The sequence below is a fragment of the Pan troglodytes genome, chromosome 11 (assembly GCF_028858775.2).
Source record: "Pan troglodytes isolate AG18354 chromosome 11, NHGRI_mPanTro3-v2.0_pri, whole genome shotgun sequence".
Taxonomy (NCBI): domain Eukaryota; kingdom Metazoa; phylum Chordata; class Mammalia; order Primates; family Hominidae; genus Pan; species Pan troglodytes.
The window spans coordinates 116719823-116738720 of record NC_072409.2 but is presented as its reverse complement, the minus strand read 5'-3'; positions in this window follow the sequence as shown (position 1 = coordinate 116738720).

The following is an 18898-nucleotide window of genomic DNA, read 5'->3' as shown; positions in this document are numbered from 1 at the left end:
AGCCATCTCTATAAACATGGAAATATCTACATCGCTATCTGTATAAACACGGAAATAGCCACACCGCTATCTGTATAAACATGGAAATATCTACACCGCTCGCTGTATAAACATGGAAATATCTACAACACTATCTGTGTCAACATGGAAATATCTACACAGCTGTCTCTGTAAACATGCAAATATGCACACCGCTATCTGTGTGAAGATGGAAATATCTACACCGCAATCTGTGCAAATATGGAAATACCTACACCTCTATCTCTGTAAACATGGAAATATCTACACCGCTATCTGTAAAAACATGGAAATATCAACACCACTATCTGTATAAACATGGAAATATCTACACCGCGATCTGTATAAACATGGATATATCTACAACACTATCTGAATCAACATGGAAATATCTACACCGCTATGTGTATAAATATGGAAATATCTACACCGCGATCTTTATAAACATGAAAATATCTACACCGCCATCTGTATATATATGGAAATACCTACACAGTTATCTCTATAAACATGGAAATATCTATACCACTATCTGTATAAACATGGAAATATCTACACTGCCATCTGTATAAACATGGAAATATCTACACCGCTATCTCTATAAACATGGAAAAAGCCACACCGCTACCTGTGTAAACATGGAAATATCTACACCGCCATCTGTAAAAACATGGAAATATATACACAGTCATCTGTATGAACATGGAAATATCTACACCGCTATCTCTATAAACATGGAAATACCTACACCGCTATCTGTATAAACATGGAAATATCTACACTGCTATCTGCATGAACATGGAAATAACTACACTGCCATCTGCATAAAGATGGACATATCTACACCGCATGCAGTATAAGTATGGAAGTATCTACACCGCTATTTCTATAAACATAGAAATGTCTACTCTGCCATCTCTATATACATGGAAATTTCTACACTGCCATTTGTAGAAACATGGATATATCTACAATGCCATCTGTATAAACATGGAAATATCTACACTGCTATCTGTATAAATATGGAAAATCTACGCACCCATCTCTATAAACATGGAAATGTCCACATCACTATCTGTATAAACATGGAAATAGCCACACCGCTATCTGTATAAACATGGAAATATCTACACTGCTATCTGTGTCAACATGCAAATATCTACACAGCTGTCTGTGTAAACATGCAAATATGTACACCGCTTTATGTGTCAAGATGGAAATATCTACACCGCAATTTGTGCAAATTTGGAAATATCTTCACCTCTATCTCTGAAAACATGGAAATATATACACCTCTATCTGTATAAACAAGAAAATATCTAAACCACGATCTGTATAAACATGGAAATATCTACACCACGATCTGTATAAACATGGAAATATCTACACCACTATCTCTATAAACATGGAAATATCTAAACCGCTATCTGTATAAATATGGAAATATCTACACCGCTATCTTTATAAACATGGAAACAACTACACAGCCATCTGTATATACATGGAAATACCTACACAGTCATCTGTATAAACATGAAAATATTTATACCACTATCTCTATAAACATGGAAATATCTACACTGCCTTCTGTATAAACATGGAAATATCTACAGAGCCATCTCTATAAAGATGGAAATATCTACAACGCTATCTCTATAAACATGGAAAGAGCCACACCGCTATCTGTATAAACATGCAAATGTTTACACTGCCATCTGTAAAAACATGGAAATACCTACACTGTCCTCTGTATAAACATGGAAATATCTACACTGCTATCTCTATAAACATCGAAATACCTACAACGCTATCTGTATAAACATGGAAATATCTACACCGCTATCTGCAAGAATATGGAAATATCTACACTGCCCTCTGTATGAAGATGGAAATATCTACACCGCGAGCAGTAAAAATATAGAAATATCTACACTGCTATCTCTATAAACATAGAAATATCTACACCGCCATCTCTATAAACTTGGAAATATCTAAATGGCCATCTGCATGAACATGGAAATATCTACACAGCCATCTCCATAAACATGGAAATATCTACACCGCTATCTCTATAAACATGGAAAAAGTGACACCGTTACCTGTTTAAACATGGAAATATCTACACCGCCAACTGTAAAAACATGGAAATATCTACACCGTCATCTGTATGAACATGGAAATATCTACACCGCTATCTCTATAAACATGGAAATACCTACACCGCTATCTGTATAAACATGGAAATATCTACACTGCTATCTGCATGAACATGGAAATAACTACACTGCCATCTGTATAAAGATGGAAATATCTACACCGTGAGCAGTATAAGTATGCAAGTATCTACACCGCTATTTCTATAAACATTGAAATGTCTACACTGCCATCTCTATAAACATGTAAATTTGTACACTGCCATCTGCATAAACATGGAAATATCTACAACGCCATCTGTATAAACATGGAAATATCTACACTGCTATCTGTATAAATATGGAAATATCTACACACCCATCTCTATAAACATGGAAATGTCTACATTGCTATCTGTATAAACATGGAAATAGCCACAAGGCTATCTGTATAAACATGGAAATATCTACACCGATATCTGTATAAACATGGAAATATCTACACCGCTCTCTTTATAAACATGGAAATATCTATACCGCAATCTGCATAAACACGGAAGTTTCTACAACACTATCTGTGTCAACATGGAAATATCTACACAACAGTCTGTGTAAACATGCAAATATGTACACCGCTATCTGTGCGAAGATGGAAATATCTACACCGCAATTTGTGCAAATATGGAAATGCCTTCAACTCTATCTCTGTAAACATGGAAATATCTACACCGATATCTGTATAAGCAAGGAAATATCTACACCACGATCAGTATAAACATGGAAATATCTACACCACGATCTGTATAAACATGGAAATATCTACACCGCTATCAGTATAAACATGGAAATATCCACACCGCTATCTGTATAAATATGGAAATATCTACCCCGCTATCTTTATAAACATGGAAATAACTACACAGCCATCTGTATATACATGGAAATACCTACACAGTCATCTGTATAAATATGGAAATATCAATACCACTATCTCTATAAACATGGAAATATCTACTCTGCCTTCTGTATAAACATGGAAATGTATACACAGCCATCTCTATAAACATGGAAATATCTACACCGCTATCTCTATAAACATGGAAACAGCCACACCGCTATCTGTGTAAACATGGAAATATTTACACTGCGATCTGTAAAAACATGGAAATATCTACACAGTCCTCTGTATAAACATGGAAATATCTACACCGCTATCTCCAAGAATATGGAAATATCTACACTGCCATCTGTATAAAGATGGAAATATCCAAACCGCGAGCAGTATAAATATGGAAATATATACACTGCTATCTCTATAAACATAGAAATATCTACACCGCCATCTCTATAAACATGGAAATATCTAAATGGCCATCTGCATGAACATGGAAATATCTACACCACCATCTGTATAAACATGGAAATATCTACACCGCTATCTGTATAAATAGGGTAATATCTACACCGCTATCTCTGTAAACATGGAAATGTCTACACCGCTATCAGTATTAACATGGAAATATCCGCATGGCTATGTTTATAATCATGGAAATCTCTACAACGTCATCTCTATAAACATGGAAATAACTACAAAGTCATCTGTATAAACATGGAAATATCTACACCACTATCTGTGTAAAGATGGAAATATCTACACTGCCATCTGTATAAACATGGATATATCTACACAGTCATCTCTATAAACATGGAAATATCTACATCACTATCTGTATAAACATGGAAATAGCCACACTGCTATCTGTATAAACATGGAAATATCTACACCGCTATCTGTATAAACATGGAAATATCTACACCGCTCTCTTTATAAACATGGAAATATCTACACCGCAATCTGTATAAACATGGAAATATCTACAACACTATCTGTGTCAACATGGAAATATCTACGCAGCTGTCTGTGTAAACCTGCAAATATGTACACCGCTATCTGTGAGAAGATGGAAATAGCTACACAGCAATCTGTGCAAATATGGAAATATCTACACCTCTATCTCTGAAAACATGGAAATATCTACACTGCTATCTGTATAAACATGGAAATATCTACACCACGATCAATATAAACATTGAAATATCTACACCAGTATCTGTATAAACATGGATATACCTACACCACTATCTGTATAAAAATGGAAATATCTACACCGCTATCTGTATAAATATGGAAATATCTACACCGCTATCTTTATAAACATGGAAATATCTACACTGCCATCTGTATATACATGGAAATACCTACACACTCATCTGTATAAACATGGAAATATCTATACCACTATCTGTATAAACATGGAAATATCTAAACTGCTATCTGTATAAATCTGGAAATATCTACACCGCTATCTCTATAAACATGGAAATATCTACACTGCCATCTGTATATACTTGGAAATACCTACACACTCATCTGTATAAACATGGAAATATCTACACCGCTATCTGCAAGAACATGGAAATAACTACACTGCCATCTGTATAAAGATGGAAATATCTACACCGCGAGCAGTATAAATATGGAAATATCTACACCGATATCTCTATAAACATACAAATATCTACACCGCTATCTCTATAAACATGGAAATATCTACACGGCCATTTGCATAAACATGGAAATAACTACATCACCATCTGTATAAACATGGAAATATCTACACCGATATCTGTATAAATATGGAAATATCTACACTGCTCTCTCTATAAACATGGAAATATCTACACAGCTATCTGCATATACATGGAAATACCTACACCGGTATATCTATAAACATGGAAATCTCTACACAGCCATCTGTATAAACATGGAAATATCTACACAGTCATCTCTATAAACATAGAAATATCTACACCACCATCTCTATAAACATGGAAATATCTACACTGCCATCTGTATAAACATGGAAATATCTATACAGCCATCTGTATACCCAGGGAAATATCTACACCGCTATCTGTATAAACATAGAAATATTTACACCACGATCTGAGTAACCATGGAAATATCTACACCGCTATCTGTATAAAGATGGAAATATCTACACCGCTATCTGTATAAACATGGAAACATCTACACCACTTTCCAATATGGAAATATCTACAACGCTATCTTCATAAACATGGAAATATCTACACCGCCATCTGTATAAACATAGAAATATCTTCAATCATCTGTATACACATGGAACTATCGAAACCACCATCTACATAAACATGGAAATATCTACACTGCCATCTGAATACACCTGGAAATATCTACACAGCAATCTGCAGAAACATGGAAATATCTACACCGCTATCTCTATAAACATGGAAATACCTATACCGCTATCTCTATCAACATAAAAATATCTGCTCCGCTATTTCTATAAACATGGAAATATCTACACCGCCATCTCTATCAACCTGAAAATACCTGCAATGCCATCTCCATAAACATGGAACTATCTACACCGCCATCTGTATAAACATGAAAATACCTACACCGCGATCTGTATAAACATGGACATATCTACACCACCATCTGTATAAAGATGGAAATATCTAAACCGCAAGCCATATAAACATGGAAATATCTACACCACTATCTGTATTAACATGGAAATGTCTACACCGCTATCCCTATGAACATGCAAATGTCAACACCGGTATCTGTATAAACATGGAAATATCTACACCGCTATCTGTAAAAACATGGAAATATCTACACCGCTATCTGTGTAAAGATGGAAATATCTACACCGCTATCTGTATAAAGATGGAAATATCTACACCGCTATCTGTATAAACATGGAAATATCTACACCGCTATCGGTGTAAACATGGAAATATCTACTCCACTATCTCTATAAACATGGAAATAACTACAATGTTATCTGTATAAACATGGAAATATTCTCACCGCTATCTGTATAAACATGGAAATATCTACAGCGTTATCTGCAAACACATGGAAATATCTACATTCCCATCTGTAGAATGATGGAAATATCTACATGTAGAAACATGGAAATATCTACACCGCTATCTCTATAAACATGGAAATATGTACAATGCCATCTCTATAAACATGGAAATATCTACACCAACATCTACATAAACAAGGAATTATCTACACCGCCCTCTGTATAAACCTGGAAATATCGACACCGCTATTGGTATAAACATGGAAATATTTCCATTTTCATCTGCAGATAGGTGGAAATATCTACACCGCGATCTCTATAAACATGGAAATATCTATACCGCTATCTGTATAAACATGGAAATATCTACAACGCAATCTGTATAAACATGAAAATATGTACACCATGATCTGTATAAACTTGGAAATATCTACACCGCTATCCCTATAAGCATGGAAATATCTACACCGCCATGTGTATAAACATGGAAATATCCACACCTCCGTCTGTATAAACATGGAAATATCTACACCGCCATCTGTATAAACATGGAAGTATCAACACTGCCATCTGTATAAACTTGGAAATATCTACACCGTGATCTGTATAAACATGGAAGTATCAACACTGTCATCTGTATAAACATGGAAATATCTACACCGCAACCTGTATAAACATGGAAATATTTTCGCCAAGATATGTATAAACATGGTAATATCTCCACCACTATCTGCATAAACATGGAAATATCTACAGCGCTATCTGTATTAACATGGAAATGTCTACACAGCTATCTGTATAAACAAGGAAATATCTACACCACTATCTGTATAAACATAGAAATATCTCCACCGCTATCTTTATAAACATGGAAATATCTACACCGCTACCTGCATAAACATGATAATATCTACACCGAGATCTGCATAAACATGGAAATATCTACACCGCTATCTGTATTAACATGGAAATGTCTACACAGCTATCTGTATAAACAAGGAAATATCTACACCACTATCTGTATAAACATGGAAATATCTCCACCGCTATCTGTATAAACATGGAAATATATACACCGCTACCTGCATAAACATGATAATATCTACACCGAGATCTGTATAAACATGGAAATATCTACAACGCAATCTGTGTAAACATGGAAATATCTAGACCGCCATCTGTGTAAACGTGGAAATATGTACACCGCCATCTCTATAAAGATGGAAATATCTACAACGCTATCTATGTAAACATGGAAATTACACCGCCATCTGTGTAAACATGGAAATAGCTACGCCATCTGTGTAAACATGGTAATAACTACAACGCCATCTGTATAAACACGGAAATATCTTCACCGCCATCTGTATAAACATGGAAATAACTACACCGCTATCTGTGTAAATATGGAAGTATATACACCGCTATCTCTACAAACATGGAAATATTTACACCACTATGTTTATAAAAATGGAAATATCTCCAACGCTATCTGTATAAACGTGGAAATATCTACACCGCTATCTCTACAAACATGGAAATACCTACACCGCTATCTGTATAAACATGGAAATATCTACAACGCTTTCTGTGTAATCATGGAAATATCTACACCACTATCTGTGTAAACATGGAAATATCTACACTGCTATCGGTGTAAAGGTGGAAATATATACACCGCCGTCTGTATACACATGGAAATATCTACACCGCAATCTGTATAAACATGGAAACATCAACACCGCTTCTGTATAAACATGCAAATATCCACACCGCTATCTGTATAAACATGGAAATATCTACACCGTGATCTGTATAAACATTGAATTATCTACACCGCTATCGGTATAAACATGGAAATACGTGCAACGCTATCTGTATAAACAGGGAATTTTCTATAAGATTATCTGTTGAAACATGGAAATATCTACACCGCTTTCTCTATAAACATGGAAATCTCTACACGGCCATCTGTAAAAACATGGAAATACCTACACAGTCATCTGTATAAACATGGAAATATGTACACCACCATCTATAAAAACATGCAAATATCCACACTGCCATCTGTATAAACATGAAAATATCTACACTGCCATCTGTATAAACATGGAAATATCTACACCGCTAACTCTGTAAACATGGAAATACCTACATCGCTATCTCTATAAACATGGAAATATCCACACCGCTATCTCTATAAACATGGAAATATCTACAATGCCATCACTATACACATGAAAATATCTACACTGCCCTCTACATAAACATGGAATTATCTACATCGCCATCTGTATAAACATGGAAATATCTACACCACCATCTGTATAAACATGGAAATATCTACACTGTCATCTGTATAACCATGGAAATATCTACACCTCGAGCTGTATAAACATGGAAATACCTACACCGCTATCTGTATAAGCATTGCAATAGCAACACCGCTATCTGTACAAACATGGAAATATCTACACCGCTATCTATATAAACGTGTAAACATCTGCACCGTTATCTCTATAAACATGGAAATACCGACACCGCTATCTCCATAAACATGGAAAATCTACACTGCCATCTCTGTAAACATGGAAATATGTAAACCGCCATCTCTGTAGACATGGAAATATCTACACGGCCATCTATGTAAACATGGAAATATCTACACCACCATCTGTATAAACATGGAAATACCTACACTGCCATCTGTAGAAAGATGGAAATATCTACACCGCTATCTGTATAAACATGGAAATATCTACACCGCTATCTGTATAAACATAGAAATAACTACACAATTATCTCCATAAACATGGAAATATCTACACCGCTATCTCTATAAACATGGAAATATCTAGACCGCTATCTGTATAAGCATGGAATTATCTACACCGCTATCTCTATAAACATGGCAATATCTACACTGCCGTCTGTAGAAAGATGGAAATATCTACACCGCAATCGGTATAAACATGGAAATATCTACACCGTTTCCTGTATAAACCTGGAAATACCTACACCGTTATCTGTATAAACATGGAAATATCTACACCACGTTCTGTATAAACATGAAGATATCTACACCGCTCTCTATATAAACATTGAAATATCCACACCGCTATCTCTATAAACATGGAAATATCTGCACCGCAATCTGTATATAAAAATGTCTACACAGCCATGTGTATAAACATGGAAACATCAACACCAACATCTGTATAAACACGCAAATTTCTACACCGCCATCTGTATAAATATAAATATCTACACAGCTATCTCTATAACATGGAAATATATACACCGCTCTCTGTATAAACATGGAAATAACTACACCGTTATCTCTATAAACATGGAAATATCTACACCGCTTTCCCTATAAACATGGAAATAACAGCACCGCTATCTGTATAAACATGGAAATATCTACAATGCTATCTGTATAAACATGGAAATATCTACACCGCTATCTCTATAAACATGGAAATACCTACACCGCTATCTCTATAAACATGGAAATACTTACACCACCATCTCTCCAAACATGGAAAGATCTACACCGCCATCTGCATATACATGGAAATATCTAGACCACCATCTGTATAAACATGGAAATATCTACACCACCATCTGTATAAACATTGAAATATCTACACCGCCATCTGTATAAACATGGAAATATCTACACCGCTATCTGTATAAATATGGCTATATCTACACCGCGATCTGTGTCAACATGGAAATATCTACACCGCTATCTGTATAAACATGAAAATATCCACAACACCATCTGTATAAACATGGAAATATCTACACCGCTACTTGTATGAACTTGGCAATATCTACAGCGCTATCTCTATAAACATGGAAAAATCTACACCGCTATCTGTATAAACATGGAAATATCTACACCGCTATCTCTATAAACATGGAAATATCTACATGGCCATCTATAAAAACATGGAACTATCTACACCGCCATCTGTAAAAACATGGAAATATCTACACAGTCTTCAGTATAAACATGGAAATATCTTCACCACCAACTGTAAACACATGGAAATATGTACAATGCCATCTGTATACACATGGAGATATCTACACAGCCATCTGTATATACATGGAATTATCTAAACGGCTATCTCTATAAACATGGAATTATCTACACTGCCATCTGTATAGACATGAAAATACCTACACCGCCATCTCCATAAACATGGAAGTACCTACACCGCCATCCGTATAACCTTGGAAATATTGTCACCACCATCTGCATAAAATGGAAATATCTACACTGCCCTCTGTATAAAGATGGAAATATCTACACCGCCATCTGTATAAACATGGAAATATCAACACTGCTTCTGTATAAACATGGAAATATCTCCACCGCTATGTGTATACACATGGAAATATCTACAACGCGATCTATATAAACTTGGAAATATCTACACCACTATCAGTAGAAACATAGAAACATCTACACCGCTATCTGTATAAATATGGAAATATCTAAATCGCTATCACTATAAGCATAGAAATATCTCCACTGCTATCTGTAGAAACATGTTAATATCTACAACGTGATCTGTATAAACATGCAAATATCTACACCGCTACCTTTATAAACGTGGAAACATCTACAGCGCTATCGGTATAAATTTGGAAATATCTACACCACTCTCTCTATAAATACGGAAATATCTACACCGCTATCTGTATAAACATGGAAATATCTACACCGCTATCTCTATCAACATGTAAATATATAGACCGCCATCTGTAAAAACATGGAAATATCTACGCAGTCATCTGTATAAACATGAAAATATCTACACCATCTGTATAAACATGGAAATATCTGCACTGCAATCTGTATACACATCGAAATATCTACACAGCCATCTGTATAAACACGGAAATATCTACATCGCTATCTCTATAAACATGGAAATACCTACACCACTATATCAACATGGAAATATCTACACCGCTATCTCTATAAACATGGAAATATCTACACCGCTATCTCTATAAACATGGAAATATCTACACCGCTATCTGTATGAACGTGGAAATATTTACAATGCTATCTGTATATATATGGAAATATCTACACCACTATCTGTATAAACGTGGAAATATCTACACCGCTATCTGTATAAACGTGGAAATGTCTACACCGCTATCTGTATAAACATGGAAATATCTCCACGGCTATCGGTATCATCATGGAAATATCTACACTGCAATCTGTATAAACTAGGAAATATCTACACCACTATCTGTATAAACATGGAAATATCTACAACGCTCTCTGTGTAAACACGGAAATATCTACACCACTATCTGTGTAAACATGGAAATATCTACACCGCTATCTGTGTAAAGATGGAAATACCTACACCGCTATCTGTGTAAAGATGGAAATATCTACACAGCCATCTGTGTAAACATGGAAATATCTACACCGCCCCCTGTATAAACATGGAAACATCTACACCGCCATCTGTATAAACGGGGAAATATCTTCACCGCCATCTGTATAAACGGGGAAATAACTTCACCGCCATCTGTGTAAATATGGAAAAATCTACACCGCCATCCGCATAAACATGAAAATATCTAAAAGGCCATCTGTATAAAGATGGAAATATCTACACCGTGAGCTCTATAAACATGAAAATACCTACACCGTTATCTGAATAAACATGGAAATACCTACACCGCTATCAGTATAAACTTGGAAATACCTACACCGCTATCTCTATAAACATGGAAATATCTACAGTGCTATCTCTATAAAAATAGAGATATGAACTCTGTCGTCTCTATAAACATGGAAATATGTACACCGCCATCTACATAACCAAGGAAACATCTACACCGCCCTCTATGTAAACATGGATATATCTACAGCGCCATCTGTATAAACATGGAAATATGTAGACTGCCATCTGTAGAAAGATGGAAGTAACTACACGGCAATCTGTATAAACATGGAAATATCTACACTGCTATGTGCATAAACATGGAAATATCTACACCGCCATATGTATAAACATGTAAATCTCAACACCGACATCTGTATAAACATGGAAGTAACAACACCATCTGCATAAGTTCGGAAATATCTAAACGGCCATCTGTATAAACATGGAAATATCTACACTGCCATTTCTATAAACATGGAAATATCTACACCGCTATCTGAATAAACATGGAAATACCTACACCGCTATCTGTATAAAGATGGAAATATCTACACCGCTATCTCTGTAAAGATGGAAATATCTACACCGCTATCTCTGTAAATATGGAAATATATACACCACCCTCTGTATAAACATGGAAATATCTACATCACCATATGTATAAACAGGGAAATATCTTCACCGCCATCTGTATAAACATGGATATATCTGCACCGCTATCTCTATAAACATGGAAATGTCTACACAGCCATCTGTGTAAACATGGAAATAGCTTCACCGCTATCTGTATAAAGATGGAAATATCTACAACACTATCTGTATAAATATGGAAATATCTACACCGCTATCTCTATAAACATGGAAATATCTGCACCGCTATGTGTATAAAAATGGAAATATCTCCACCGCTATCTGTATAAACATGGAAATATCTACACCGCCATCTCCATATACATGGAAATATCTACACGGCCATCTGTATAAACATGGAAATATCTACACCGCGAACTGTATAAACATGGAAATATCTACACCGCCTTCTGTATAAATATGGAAATTTCTACACTGCTATCTCTATAAACATACAAATATCTACGTCGCCATCCCTGTAAACATGGAAATATCTACACCGCCATCTGCATAAACATGGAAATATCTACACCGCCATCTTTATAAACATGGAAATATCTACACGGCCATCTGTATAAACATAGAAATATCAACACCGCCATCTGTATAAACATCGAAATATCTACACCGCTATCTCTATAAACATGGAAATATCTATACCGTGGTCTGTATAAACATGTTAATATCTACACCGCTCTCTGTATAAACATGGAAATAACTACACCTCCGTCTGTATAAACATGAAAATATTTACACATCTATCACTCTAAACGTGAAAATATCTACACCGCTATCTGTATAAACATGGAATATCTACACCGATATCTCTATAAACATGGAAATATCTTCACTGCCATCTGTAGAAAGATGGAAATATCTACACCGCGATCTGTATAAACATGGAAATATCTACATTGCTACCTGTGTAAACATGGAAATAACTACAGCGCTATCTGTACAAACATGGAAATATCTACAGTGCTATCTGTATAAACAAGGAAATATCTACACTGCTGTCTGTATAAACGTTGAAATATCTACACCGCTATCTCTATAAATATGGAAATATCTACACTGCTCTCTCTGTAAACATGGAAATGTCTACACAACTATCTATATCAGCTTGGAAACATCTACACCGCTATCTATATTAACATAGAAATATCTACAATGCCGTCTGTATAAACATGGAGATATCTCCACAGGCATCTGTATAAACATGGAATTATCTACACCCTATCTGTATAAACTTTTAAATATCTACACTGCCATCTGTATAAACATGGAAATATCCACACAGCCATCTGTATAAACATGGAAATACCTTCACCGCTATCAGTATAAAGATGGAAATATCTACACCACTATCACTATAAACAGAAAATATCAACACAGCTATCTATATAAACATGGAAATGTCTGCACCGCTAACTGTAGAAACATGAAAACACCTACACTGCTATCACTATAAACATGGAAATATGTACACCGCTATCTGTGTAAACGTGGAAATATCTACAACGATATCTGTGTAAATGTGGAAATATCTACACCGCTATCTGTGTAAATGTGGAAATATGTACAACGCTATCTGCGTAAACGTGGAAATATCCACACCGCTATATGTATAAACATGGAAATATCTCCACCGCTATCCGTATAAATATGGAAATATCTCCACCGCTATATGTATAAACATGGAAATATCTACGATGTCTCAACATGGAAATATCTACACCGCTATCTGTGTAAACATGGAAATATATACAATGCCGTCTGTGTAAATATGGAAATACCTACTCGGCCATCTGTGTAAAGATGGAAATACCTACACCGCGATCTGTGTAAACATGGAAATATATACAACGCCGTCTGTGTAAATATGGAAATACCTACTCGGCCATCTGTGTAAAGATGGAAATACCTACACCGCGATCTGTGTAAACATGGAAATAGCTACACCGCGATCTGTGTAAACATGGAAATATCTACACCGCTATCTGTGTAAACATGGAAATATCTACGACACCATCTGTGTAAATATGGAAATACCTACACCGCCATCTGTACAAACATGGAAATACCTACACCGCCATCTGTATAAACATGGAAATATCTACACTGCCAACTGTATAAAGATGGAAATGTCTACACCACGAGCCGTCTTAACATGGAAATATCTACACCGCTATCTCTATAGACATGGATATATCTACACCACTAATCCCAATGAACATGGAAAGTCAACACTGCTATCTTTATAAACTTGGAAATATCTACACCGCTATCTTTATAAACAAGGAAATATCTACACCACTATCTGCGTAAACATGGAAATATCTACACCGCTATCTGTATAAAGATGGAAGTATCGACACGCCATCTGCATAAACATGGAAATATCAACACTGCCATCTGTATCAACATGGAAATATCTACCACGCTCTCTGTGTAAACATGGAAATATCTACACAGCCATCGCTATAATCATGGAAATATCTACACTGCCATCTATATAAACATGGAAATACCTACACCGCTATCTATCAACATGGAAATATCTACCCCACTATTTTATTAACATGGAAATATCTACACCTTCATCTCTACAAACATGAAAATATCTACAATGCCATCTCCATAAACATGGAACTATCTACAGCACTGTCTGTATAAACATGGGTATACCAACACCACCATCTGTATATACATGGAAATATCTACACTGCCATCTGTATAAAGATGGAAATATCTACACCACGAGCCACATTAACATGGAAATATCTAGACCGCTATCTGTATAAACATGGAAATATCTACACCACTATCTCTATGAACATAGAAATGTCAACACTACTATCTGCATAAACATGGAAATATCTACACCGCTCTCTGTATAAATATAGAAAAATCAACACCGCTATCTCTATAAACATGGAAATATCTACACCACTATCTGTATAAACATGGAAATATCTACATCGCAATCTCTATAAAGATGGAAATATCTACACAACCATCTGTAGATACATGGAATTCTCTACAGAGTCATCTGTATAAACATGGAAATATCTACACCACCATCTCTATATACCTGGAAATAACTTCACTGCCATCAGTACACACATGGAAATATCTACACAGCCATCTGTAGAAACATGGAAATGTCTACACCGCTATCTCTATAAACATGGATATACCTACGCTGCTATCTCTATAAACATGGAAATATCTACACAACTATTTCTATAAACGTGGAAATATCTACACTGCAATCTCTACAAACTTGAAAATATCTACAACGCCATCTCCATAAACATGGAACTATCTACACCACCATCTGTATAAACATGGAAATACCTTCAGCACCATCTGTATAAACATGGAAATATCTACACTGCAATCTGTATAAAGAAGGAAATATCTACACCGTGAGCCATATTAACATGGAAATATCTACACCACTATCTGTATAAACATGGAAATATCTACCACGCTATCCCTATGAACATGGAAATGTCAACAATGATATCTGTATAAACATGGATATATCTACACCGCTGTCTGTATAAACATGGAAATATCTACACTGCTATCTGCGTAAACCTGGAAATATCTACAACGCTATCTGTGTAAACATGAAAATATCTACACCGCTATCTCTGTAAACATGGAAATATCTACACTGCTATCCCTATAAACATGGAAATATCTACACCGCTATCTGTATAAACGTGGAATTATCTACACTGATATCTCTATAAACATGGAAATATCTACACCGCTATCCCTATATACATGGAAATATCTACACCGCTTTCTGTAAAAACATGGAAATTTCTACACCGCCATCTCTATACACATGGAAATATCTACACCGCCATCTCTATAAACATGGAAATATCTACAACGCTATCTATAAACTCATGGAAATATCTACACCGTCATCTGTATAAACATGGAAATATTTACACCGTGATCTGTATAAACATGGAAATATCTGTACCGCCATCTGTATAAACATGGAAATATCTACACTGCCATCAGTATACACATGGAAATATCTACACAGCCATCTGTAGAAACATGGAAATATCTACACCACTATCTCTATAAACATTCAAATACCTACATCGCTATCTTTTTAAACTTGCAAATATCTACACCGCCATCTCTATAAACATGAAAATATCTACACCGCCATATCCATAAACATGGAACCATCTACACCGCCTTCTGTATAAACATGGAAATATCTACGCCGTCTGCATAAACATGGAAATATCTACACTGCCATCTGTATAAAGATGGAAACATCTACACCGCGAACTGTATAAACATGGAAATATCTACACAGCTCTCTGTATAAACATGGAAATACAAACACCGCTATCTCTAAGTATGAAAATATCTACACCACTATCTGTATAAACACGGAAATATCTACACCGCTATCTCCATAAACATGTAAATACCTACACCGCTATCTCTATGACCATGGAAATATTTACACTTCTATCTGTAGAAACATGGAAATATCTACACCGCCATCTGTATAAATATGGAAATATCTGCACCGCTACCTTTAAAAAGATGGAAATATCTACAATGCTATCTGTATAAACATGGAAATATCTACCTCGCTGTCTGTATAAATATTTAAATAACTACAACGCTATCTGTGTAAACATGGAAATATCTACACCGCCATCTGTATAAACATCGAAATATCTACACCGTCATCAGTAGAAACATGGAAATATTTACACCACGATCTGTATAAACATGGAAATACCTCCACCGCAATATGTATGAATATGGAAATATCTAAACAGCTATCTTTATAAACATGGAAATATCCACACCGCCATCTGTATAAACATCGAAATATCTAGACCGCTATCTGTACAAACATGGAAATATCTACACCGTGATCTGTATAAACATGGAAATATCTACACCGCTATCTATATAAACATGGAAATAACTACACCTCGGTCTGTATAAACATGAAAATATCTACACCACTATCTCTATAAACCAGAAAATATCTACACCGATATCCCTATAAACCTGGAAATATCTACACTGCCATCTGTAGAAAGTTGGAAATATCTACACTGCGATCTGTATAAACATGGAAATATCTACATTGCTAACTCTATAAACATGGATATAACTACACCGCTATCTGTATAAACATGGAAATATCTACAGCGCTATCTGTATAAACATGGAAATATCTACACCGCTATCTGTATAAACATGGAAACATCTACACTGCTATCTCTGTAAATATGGAAATATCTACACCGCAATCTCTGTAAACATCGAAATGTCTACACCCCTATCTGTATCAGCATGGAAACATCTACACCGCTGTCTGTATAAACATGGAGATATCTACACAGGCATCTGTATAAACATGGAAATATCTACACACCCATCTGTATAAACTTCGAAATATCTACACACCCATCTGTATAAACATGGAAATGTCTACTCGCTATATACATAAACATGAAAATAACTTCACCACTATCTGTATAAAGATGGAAATATCTACACCACTATCGCTATGAACATGGAAATATCTACACTGCTATCTCTGTAAACATGGAAATATCTACACCGCTATCTCTACAAAGATGGAAATAGCTACACCGCTATCTCTTTAAACATGGAAATTACTACACCGTTATCTGTATAAACATGGAAATATCTACGCCGCTATCTCTATAAACATGTAAATATCTACCACGCTATTTCCATAAACCTGGAAATATCTTCACCACCATCTGTTTAAACATGGAAATATCTAAAAAGTCATCTCTAAAAACATGGAAATATCTTCACCGCCATCTCTATAAACATGGAGATATCTACACTGCTATCTGTATACACATGGATATATCTACACAGCCATCTGTGTAAACATGGAAATACCTACACCGCCATCTCTATAAACATGGAAATATCTACTCCGCCGTCTCTATAAACATGAAAATATCTACACCGCCATCCCCATAAACATGGAAATATCTACAACGCCATCTACATATACATGGAAATATCTACAGCGCCAACTATATAAACATGGAAATACCTACACCACCATCTGTATAAACATGGAAATATCTACACTGCCATCTGTAGAAAGATGGAAATATCTACACCGCAATCTATATAAACATGGAATTATCTACTCCGCTGTCTGTATAAACATGGAGAGATCAACACCCCTATCTGTATAAACATGAAAATATCTACACCACTATCTCTGTATACATGGAAATATCTACAACGCTATCTGTGTAAACATGGAAATATCTACACCGCCATCTGTATAAACATGAAAATATCTACACCGCTATCTCTATAAACATGGAAATACCTACACCGCTATCTCTATAAACATGGAATTATCTACACCGCTATCTCTGTAAACATGGAAATATCTAAATCGTCCTCTCAAAAAACA